This window comes from Siphateles boraxobius, unplaced genomic scaffold, assembly GCF_051911475.1.
Source record: "Siphateles boraxobius isolate OS27281-9 unplaced genomic scaffold, OSU_SipBor_1 204, whole genome shotgun sequence".
Lineage (NCBI taxonomy): Eukaryota > Metazoa > Chordata > Actinopteri > Cypriniformes > Leuciscidae > Siphateles > Siphateles boraxobius.
Window position 1 is genome coordinate 1,984,903 of NW_027508816.1, and position 11,063 is coordinate 1,995,965.

The window sequence follows — 11,063 nt, forward strand, 5'->3', positions numbered from 1 at the left end:
CTAAACAGGCGGCTGCATTTCAAAAACTCTTCCCCTGTCGGATTCATGTCTCTGGGGCTGCTGAGCGGGAGCACTCCCAAACATCAAAAGCCAGCTCCTCCCACCATGCCACTCAAAAACCGAGTGTGGCTTCCCGTGCTCCCCCACAAAAAAGCTGGGGACAGAGAAAGCCCGCTCAACAGCGGCCGTCAAGGCAGAAAATGGATCTGAGGACTGTTATTCTGTTCAAGAAGGCTGCGAAGAAAAGGTCCTGACGTCCGAGGTCGCAGCCCATCGAGGGCAGTTCCCCCCAAAAGGAGAACGGTTAACACCTCAGTATACGGTGCCCACCTCCCTTTGGTGCCCTCGGGGGACCGTTATGCCAACCCTGCCACCTCGTGTGTTACAGGGTGCAGCGGTCTCTGGCGAGCACATATCTCAGGGTCCACCCGGAAACGTAGTGGTCTTGGGATGCCCGCCCCCTCTGAGGAGGGTTCTAGAGCAGTCAGTTCAGTCGTTCCCTGCCGGTTCGCCGCTACAGGGCGACGAGCTGAGTGCTCAACAACAACCAAATACAGAAACCAGTCTCGATAGGCTGGTACCTCTAGTAGAATTTTTGACAGCGTGGAAGCTACTGCCGAATATTTCTCGTTGGGTCCTGCAGACCATAGAAAAGGGTTATCAAATTCAGTTTGGGTCTCGACCACCCAGGTTTATGGGGGTCCTACGCACCGTGGTGGACCCCAAGCAGGTACTGGTAATGGAACAAGAAGTGAAAAACCTGTTGGAGAAAGGGGCCATAGAATATGTACCTCCCTCCAGCAGGGACACCGGGTTTTACAGCCGATATTTCATCGTTCCGAAGAAGGATGGGGGGTTGCGTCCCATTTTGGTTCTTAGAGTTCTGAACGAGTCAGTCATGCAACTAAAATTCAAAATGTTAACTTTGAGACAGATCAGATCCGAGGACTGGTTTGTCACAATAGATCTCAAGGACGCATACTTCCATATTTCCATCCTTCCATATCACAGGAAGTTCCTGAGGTTTGCTTTCGGGGGCAAAGCATACCAATATCGAGTTCTTCCATTCGGTCTAGCTTTTTCACCCCGCACTTTCACAAAATGCGTAGATGCAGCTCTAGCGCTATTACGCATACAGGTTATTCGCATCATGAACTACATCAACGATTGGTTGATGTTAGCTCATTCGCACCAGTTGGCGGTTCGGCATCGAGATGGCTCAGGACCAAAGGGTTTTTCCCGAGTGGCAACCCCTTTCGCATGATCAAGGTTATGCGGCGATGCCTACGTGCCCTGGTTATGTGGAAGAAACCTTGGTTCCTGTCCCAGGGACCTGTGTTGGGAGCTTCTTGTTGTCGCAGGATGCTAACGACAGATGCCTCCCTCACGGGCTGGGGAGCGATCCTAGAGGGACGCTCGGCTCAGGGTCTGTGGGGGAACCATCACCTCTCCTGGCATATCAATCGCCTGGAGATGATGGCCGTTTTTCTTGCTCTAAAGTATTTCCTCCCAGACCTCAGGGGCCACAGTGTATTGGTCCACACAGACAACACATCGGTTGTCGCCTATATAAATCATCAAGGGGGTTTGCGTTCACGTCCGCTATGCAAACTGGCGCACCAAATCCTCTTGTGGCCCAGGGAAAGCTGCTTTCACTCAGAGCAGCGTATATCCCGGGGGCCCAGAACATAGGAGCAGACATCCTGTCGAGACAGGGGTCGAGGCCCGGGGAATGGAGGCTCCACCCCGAGGTGGTGGAGCTGAAATGGAGGGGGTTCGGCCAGGCTCAAGTGGATATGTTTGCTTCTCGAGAGACGTCAAACTGTCCACTCTGGTTCTCCCTCACGCATCCAGCTCCTCTCAGACTGGATGCGATGGTACAGATGTGGCCAAGGCTGCGTTTGTATGCTTTTCCCCCGATTGCTCTGCTCCCGGGAGTTCTGGTGAGAGTTCGCAGGGACCATCTGCGCCTGCTTCTCAAACCCCTGTGGTGGCCGGGCAGAGTGTGGTTTGCAGATCTAGTGTCTCTCCTCAACGGGCCTCCTATGGAGCTTCCCATCAGGAGGGACCTACTGTCTCAAGCAGAGGGCTCAATATTTCACCCTCGTCCCGAATTGTGGAACCTGTGGGCTTGGCCTCTGAGGGGGCCCAGCTCATAGGGTCAGGTCTCTCAACCGAGTTTGTGGAGACCATTCTACAATCCAGAGCTCCCTCCACGAGGAAACTTTATGCCTTAAAGTGGAAGGTTGTCACTTCATGGCGCAGTGACCGTCAGCTGAACCCAGTTAACTGCCTGGTTGGTACAGTGCTGGAGTTTCTGCAGGATCGGTTCACTGCAGGTCTGTTTAGAGAGAACGGTGTCGTCTTAGCGGCCCCTAATTTAATAACAAATGATCATTTAGACGGAAGTGAATCAATCAAAACTAACTTTAGCTGGAAAAAAACATTTTTCAAGAACCACTATAAAACCAAACCAATCTCTGTTACCTTAAATTATATGTTTATCTCTGTAAAGCTGCTTTGAAACAATCTACATTGTTAAAAGCGCTATATAAATGAGGATGACTTGATGTTCCAGGATGCGGACTAGGAAAGGCACAATTTGCTATGCCCAATTCTCAGAAAAGATATCCAGGTGGTTATTAGTTGACTCACCCGCTCTCTCACTTTCTGAAGCTAGGTAAGCCGGGTGACCGCGTGACTTCCTGGGCCCTGGGGGTCCTTACCGGCGAACAGGCTTCTCTGGTCGTCTCAGTAGCTGGTCAAGCCCCGGCCAGTCTCTCCCCAAGAGCAGAGGAACAGGCAGATATTTGATGACACCCACTTCAATCGACCAGGTACCTGGGGCAGCTGAAACAGAGACATTGCATGCAGGGACATACTTAGTGTCCCCGTGGACACAGGTGATGGAAAGAAGTGCTCGGCGTGGCCTTTCTGGTCCAACGAGGTGGGGCTGGATCAAGCTATCGCTGCTTCCTGTGTCAAGAACGGCTCAAACACGGCGTCCATTGATTTGAACCTCTCGCTTGGGGGCACCGTTTGGGACATTGTGGTGAACAATACAGCCCGCCAGGCTTTACCCACTGGTGGACTTGGGTCCGTGGGCATTGGTTCATCGGGCATACTCCCCCGGGGAGTTGTCAGGCTCACCGGCTTGGGGTTGCCATCCACAACACGACGCTCCCCAGCGCCCTTTCGGACAAACGGAACAGCTCTCTCCTCGAAATCTCTGGCGAGGGCCGCCTCTGACAGCTCTGCGGCCTCCACCAAATCATTCAGGGTCCGTGGGTTGGTGAGACCGACAGTGCGGCGATGAGGGCGAGGCAAAGCGTCTCTCTGTTTATCCCAAGGTTCATGATGAGGTTTATCCAGATCTGATGAAGGACCATCGCATGGACACGACGACAACGCATCCCTGAAGTGCCAGCCTCATCAACCCTGTGAAGGCCTCAAGGACACCTCAACAAACTCGTCTCCATACCAGCGTGATGACTTCGACCCCAACCAGATTGTCACGGGTAGTGAAGAGTCAGACAGGTGAGTAGAAATGTAACAAGAGTTTATTATGAACAGAAGCACGGAGGCCAGCAGATGTAAGTACTGAGTTAGCAAACTATGATGATATGGCAAATGGAACTTAGCTGATGAGTAATTTAGAATGTCTCTTGCAGATGGTAATCGGAACAGGCTGGATGGAAGGCTCAGGCGAGTGTCTCTGGTGATGGCAGATGAAGTACAGGATCGGGATCGGAGAACGGACATGAAAGGTAAGTTGAGCAGGTAAGTGAAGAGGTGAGTCTGAGTGTCTAGCAATAGACGAGACCAGACGAGGATGTGAATTGAAGTTGATTGTTTTATAGGAAGTGGGAGATGAGGTGCAGGTGTGGTGAATCAGTACTCAGGGGAGAGTAAACGAGTGGGCGGAGTGTGCAGGTCTGGTGGAGCCGTGACACAGATGAACTGAATAAATATTGTGAAAGTTCTGATCCCATCTGACTTCTGACCTATAATACTGCCTAAATCATAATCATACACTGTTTGTTCATTGGCCAAAGGAGGACTGGCCCCCTGACTGAGTCTGGGTTCTCCCAAGGTTTTTTTCTCCATTCTGTCTCTGATGGAGTTTTGGCTCCTTGCCACTGTCGCTTTTTTCGCCTTTTTTCGCCTTTGTCACAATTGGCTTTTGGCTTGGTTAGTTGGGGAAATTTAATTTTATATTTAACAATACTATTACTGTTACAAGACAGAAGGGACTGACACAAGGATGCAAGTAATATGATGTTTATTGAGCAACCAGGTGAAAGTTTGGCAGTGCAGGTGAAGGAATGTGGGTGAGAAGAGTTCCAGACGATCAACCACGGATAACACAGTTCGAATACTTGCAGTTGGTGATGATGAAGACAAACTGGAATTTGCGAAGACTCAGGAGAATGAACTGATGGTTAGGATCAAAGTTGTTGACTCGGAGAAATCACACGGAGACTTGTAAGCAGATATTGGAGTCCAGGAGGTAAGCACAGCGTTAGCGTCTTGATGCAAACGATACCGGACAAAGAATGAGAGTGAGAGTGAGGTTTATAAGCAGGAGGTGATTGCAGTACTGATGATGTGCAGGTGTGTGATGTGCAGGTGTGTGATCAGTACTCAGGAGAGGGAGTGCGCTGTGATTGTGTGAGGGTGGAGCCTGGCGTGGTTGTGACAATTACAGCATTATTTTCCTGTTATCTCTGTAAAGCTGCTTTGAAACAATCTGTATTGTAAAAAACACTATATAAACAAAGGTGACTTGACTTAACTTGAAATAAACTGTTTATTGCACATGCAATTGATTCCTGAGTCATTTAACTGACCCACTGTTTCCAATTGGTCTTATACTGGAATAAATATATATTTTTTTAAATCCTCTTAACTTCCATCTTTAATTGGGATTATATATAAGAGCATATAAAAGCTTTCAAGGACCAGTCTTTCATGAAAGGTTTTTTAGAATATAGATCAGATATGATCTGATAGGTATATGAATATTGAAGAAGCGGGTTGGTTGATAGCTCAATATTCAAACATCACAGTAAAATGAGGTGGTCGCTGAGCTTCCATAAGTATAAAAGTATAAAAGTCATATTAGTGGCAAGCATTTGGAGTCTACTCTACAAGATAGATCTATCATGGAAATGTCCAACCGGGGAGTGACAAACATGGACAATCAAACAATCCAATACTGCTTTCCAAACAACAATTTGTCTTGTACCAGAAGTATCCGACCTGAAGCAGAGTACATTATTGTGTATATTTTCATCGCTGTAACATCAGTGTTCACCGTGTTTCTGAACCTGTAGGTGATCAACTCCATCTCGCACTTCAAGCAGCTCCACACTCCCACCAATGTGCTGATCTTCTCTCTGGCAGTGGCTGATCTGATCGCAGGACTGATTCTCATGCCAGTGCAGGGAATGAAACTGATTGAGCCATGCTGGTACTTTGGAGAAATATTTTGCTCAATATTTCCTCTTATTCTCTTTGTGGTTGTCACAGCATCGCTTGGTAATATGATTATTATATCCGGGGATCGATACATTGCTGTGAATGACCCTTTGCGATATCCAATAAGAGTCAATAATTACAAAGCTATTGTTTCTATTGTTGTAAACTGGTTATTATCCTTTATATATAATTTGTATCTGTTGTATGAGTTTTTACTTTATCCGGAGAGGAACCACACATGTATTGGAGAATGCATTATTTCCGTTAAGTTGGAAAATATAATACTAGATGCCATTGTTTGTTTAGTGGCACCTTGTTGTATAATTATTCCTTTATATGTGAAAATCTGCCTTGTAGCAAGCTATCAAGCTAAGCATATAAATACAGTCACAGACAAAAAGGCCAAATCAGAAAAGAAGGCTACAAGTACCTTAGGGATTGTAGTAGGCCTACTGATTTATCTTCTTTGCTGGATGCCATGCTATTTAACTAATCTTTCTTTGGGGCACAACGAAAATATCGCCATAATTAATGTAATGGATTGGATTATATGTATGAATTCCGGTATGAATCCAATTATATATGCAATGTTTTATCAATGGTTCAGACTGTCAGCAAAAAACATTTTGACACTGAAAATATTTGAACCTTCATCAAAATACTTAAATCTGTTCCCAGAGGAGAAATGATCACACTCTCAGGCAAATGTAAATGAGATAATGTGTCTCCAAATGAAATAGAGTTTTTGTTTAAAGCACATCCTTATAGAACACTGGATGGCATGTAACAGCTGTTTTTTGAATATGGTGTCTAACATGTGTATTATGAGCATATTTGTTAGTGATACTGTCTGCTCCATTTACTACGTCTGAACATGAAAGCACAGCAAAATTGTATTGGTGCTGCTTGGAAGGTAGATGTTAAAAGTAAATTTAATATTTGTCACACTAAAGTAGTTATTACAAAGATAATCTTTAGTTTAAAGAAATCTACTTTATTAGAAGAAAACAAGGTTCAACATTTTTTGATGCATGACCATGGTAACTTTGCACTTACAGTAAAACAATTCAGAAATATTTCACAACATGAAGTCTAATGATTGATGATGGGTAAGAGTTATGTTTAATCATTATAATGATAAGTATTATTAAGCTCTTCAAATATCTGTTTTTCTGCCTGTTTTTAGCCTTATAAAAAAGAATGAACCAATTAACCAGTATTACGTCCAATTAGTAACACACTTATTTTGTATGTATACAGTGTTAAGCATGTAATTTAATTAAATTAATTCATTAAAGTTTATAATATGCAGGGCATTTGTCACAGAATGCTCAGCTGCGCCTCCCTCTGGCTTCATCCGTTCCCTCTCTCCGGAATATTAAGGAACTGCATTTCCCATCTCTCCCTCTGATCATTATCTTTCTCCATCCCTTTCTGTTTTATCTAATTATCCCCATCTTCGTCACCTGTTCTCCATTATTGCCGATATATCTGGACTTTGTCTCTCACTGTGACTATGCAAAGTCTTGATTTGCTCTACTGTCATTACCGATCGTTATTCCCGGTTTCTAGTCATTATCTGGTACTCTGATCTCTGCCTGGACTCTAGTTTCTGTGAACCTTTGCTGCTTGCCCTGACCCTTGCCTGTGTACTGTTACGGATTTTGGATTGCCCTTCTACCTGCACTGTTTTATGTCTGCTTTTCTCTGCTTTATTGCATGTATCAATAAATTCTTCAAATGGATCTCAACGCCTCTGACTCAGCATTACAGAAGACTTCGCCACCACAAGATACACCTGATTTTCTCCGCCTAGCCCACGAGGTTTCTTCACAAGCATCGGAGTTAGTTTCTCATCGCCAGCAGCTGGTTAAACTAACCAATATCACTGAGAAACTAGTAAAATCTGTTCAAGCACTCACCCCCGCCGTTACTGCTGCAAATCTGGTTCCCACACCCGTTGCACCTGCACCTTCTCAACCGGTTGTGAGTACCTCCTCCAGCAATCCCAAAATGTCACTCCCTGAAAAATTCAATGGGTCACCCATCACTCGTAAAGGCTTTCTGATGCAGTGTGAGATTTATTTCAACCAGTCACGGGAGCACAGCACAGACGACAGCCGCATCTCCTTTGTGTGCTCGCTTCTCAATGTAAAGGCGTTGGAGTGGGCAACGGCGATGTGGTCAGGAGGTCAGTTCCCTTTCGAGGGAACTCAACACTGCGTCTAGAATCGACTCTTTGGGGATGCTCCCTTAGCGTGCATCTCTGAAGTATGAATGAAACTATTCCAATCCTGATTGGTGTTGCGTCATGACGTAACATGTGACGGCATAACCGGATGCATAAAAGCGACGCCGATACACACACACACTAGCTTTTCGCTCTTCAGCAAGCGCTCTATGTTACGACTGTCTGTCTTATTTGGTGTTGTTTGTCTATCCCTCAATATATATATATTATGGCCAGCCAGCAGTTCAGAATGTGTGTGCACCCCTGTCCTCGTTTTATTATGGATGGGGACACGCATGTTTTGTGTGTGAACTGTTTGGGAGCGCAGCACGCCCAGGCAGCTCTCGAGGGAGCTGCCTGCGTACACTGTGAAGCACTACCCATGAGGGTGCTGCGCTCCCGGCTGGCGTGCTTTGATGCGGCTTCTTCTGCCCATGACCAGGTCCCGGTGCTTGAGCTCTCTGCTTCCGAGGAGGCAGAGGTGATCAGCATCGAGGATGACCGTGAGTCGAGCACGCCATTTCACGGCCAGGCTTATGAGGAGCTGGTGGAGGTTGTGACTCGTGGCGTGGCCAGACTTAACATCAGCTGGGCACAAGATGAGCAGGGAACGCAAGTCAGAAGCAAGTTAGACGAGCGTTTCCTGCAGCACAGGTCACAGCCTCAGCGCCGGGGTTTGCCGTTTTTCCCCGATCTCCACAAAGAGATCTCGAGATCGTGAGATAAACCGCATTCGTCCCGTGGGTCCCATCCATCTGTTGTCGATTATAGCAATGTTGTGGGGGCACGGGATATGGGTTATGGGAAGATGCCTAAAGTCGAAGAAGCTCTAGCCGGTTATCTATCTCCGGAGTCGGCATCTTCCCTTAAAACCCCGGCGCTGCCTAGTAAGCCCTGCAGAGTGTAATGGAAATTTCTTTTGAATGTATCTTTTGAAACTTATATCTGCTTGTGTGTTTTACAAAACATAGATGTGTTGAGGAAGTTGCAGGATGCATTAATATTCTTTGCAAATAGTTCAATAGTGTCTTCTTTGCAAAGAGGTCAAAGGGACAGTGCAAGGGGACAGAATGATTAGTTTTTCTTAGCAATAGATAATTTAGAGTGCATCAAGAGCGAGACATGTTTGGTTAGGTGTTTCTTAAAGTGACATTTGTGCTGACTGTGGAGATGCATTGATAAGGGTAGGGGAACTGAAAACTGTCCACGTGCAGGGGCCTTAGTCCAAAGATCTTCAGAGGAGGGGTGATCTTTTGGGTATATAAACTCTGTGAAAAGAGAAGACTTTTGCCCTTCTCATGTCAGACTCTGTCTGTGTGCCTTTCTTGCAAGAAATAAATACGTATACTTATAACTTTCGAGATCTTCATTTGTTCTTCAACTGTTGTATAAGGTGTTGAAAGAATTTCCACAACAAGAGATACATCTGCTTTAATAGGCAGGGCTTACATGGCGGCAGGTCGGGCTGGTTCATGTCTGCACTCTATGGCTATCTTGCAGGCATACCAGGCCGACCTCCTGAAAGATTTGGACGAGGGGGAGGGGCCAACTCCTGAAGATATTGCGGAGTTGCGCAAAGCCACAGATTTGTCTCTCCGGGCCACTAAAGAGACGGCCCGCGCTATTGGCCGCTCTATGGCAGCTATGGTGGCCACGAGAGGCATCTGTGACTCAATTTATCAGGTTTAAAGGAAAAAGATAAATCTGTTTTGCTGGATGCGCCGCTTTCGCCTTCTGGACTGTTCGGCGACGCCATTACATCGGTCGTCGACAGGTTTCAGGAGGCGAAGAAGCAATCTGCGGCGTTCCAGCAGTTCCTCCCCCGAAAATCGAAGTCCAAATCGAGTAGGGTGGGGCAAGAACATCAGCCCCAGCCATCAACCAGCTCCTCACACCGGGCAGAGCAAAGGGAGAGCGTTTCCTCTAGAGCCCCTCCTCCAGGAGCTTGGCAATGGAGGAAACGCTCCCAGCAGAAGCCAGAAGCCCCCAGCCAGAAGGGCGATTTAAGGGATGTCTGGAGATCTAAGGGATCGATTTAAGGGATGATTTAAGGGATGATCGAGGGCGATTTAAGGGATGATTTAAGGAGATCTGTGAGGCAGCCGGTTGGGCTACCCCACACACTTTTATTAGGTTCTATAGTCTGCACCTCCCCAGCATGCCTGGCGCACGTGTGCTCTCGTCCTGCTAAGTGCCTGAATCAGTTTCACTCCTGGGCAGGCCTGTTTTCGGTGCTTGGCCTAGTGGGCATTCGTTCCCCAAAGAGTCGATTCTCGACGCAGTGTTGAGTTCCCTCGAAAGGGAACGTCTCGGGTTATGACTATAACCCTTGTTCCCTGAGAAGGGAACCTCTGGGCCTGAGAGCGTCTTGCTTCATCGCTAGGCTAGTGTGTGTGTGTGCCGGCGTCGCTTTTATGCATCCGGTTATGCCGTCACATGTTACGTCATGACACAACACCAATCAGGATTGGAATAGTTTCATTCCTACTTCAGAGACGCACGCTAAGGGAGCGTCCCCAAAGAGTCGATTCTCGATGCAGTGTCTCGTTCCCTTCTCAGGGAACAAGGGTTATAGTCATAACACGAGACGTTTTCTACGCTCTCTTATGATAGGTTTGTTACTCACTTCAGAGAGGTGTTTGAGCACCTGGCGGATGGAAAGGATCCGGGGGAGCTTCTTCTTTCGTTACGCCAAGGAAACTCCACTGCGGCTGATTACACCCTCTCATTTCGGACGCTCGCTGCACAGACCGACGAACCTCTCAAGCTCTTATATCGAAAGGGTCTCATCTCGAAACTTCAGGGAGAGCTAGCCTGCCGCAACGATGGTAAAACTTTAAATCAGATCATGGATCTCGCCAATCGTCTTGACCACCTCATCCGGGCTCGTCACTCATCATACACGACAAACTTCTTTGTTAAGCCCTCTGTCAGCACAGAACCCGAGCCTATGCAGATCGGCGTTACGCATATCACTTCGGCCGAGAGGGAGAGAAGAAGGCGGAATAATCTCTGTATGTATTGCGTTCAACCTGGTCATTTGAGAGCTTCCTGTCCTGTGAGACCTCCGGGGAGAGCCACTTCAACAGTTCCTAGTGCGGTGAGTCCATTGATTCCTACTCTTAACTCACTAGTTTTGGAGGTTTCCTTACATTTTAATGGAGAGAGTGTTAAAACTAAAGCATTAATTGATTCTGGAGTGGCAGGAAGTTTTGTTGATCTTGCTTTTGCCGAAACTCATCGTCTCTCTCTCGTCTCTTGTGACTCTCATGTGGCAGTGGCAGCGCTGGACGGGCACCCCCTGGGGACAGGAAGAGTGCAGTTCATCACTCAACCCCTAACTCTTAACACT

General features: G+C 47.0%; 1 pseudogene; it reads left to right on the forward strand.

The window, feature by feature from the left end:
• The first annotated feature begins 5,165 nt into the window (after positions 1–5,165).
• LOC143745417 (trace amine-associated receptor 13c-like) lies at positions 5,166–6,170 on the forward strand (annotated as a pseudogene).
• The last annotated feature ends 4,893 nt before the right edge of the window (positions 6,171–11,063 follow it).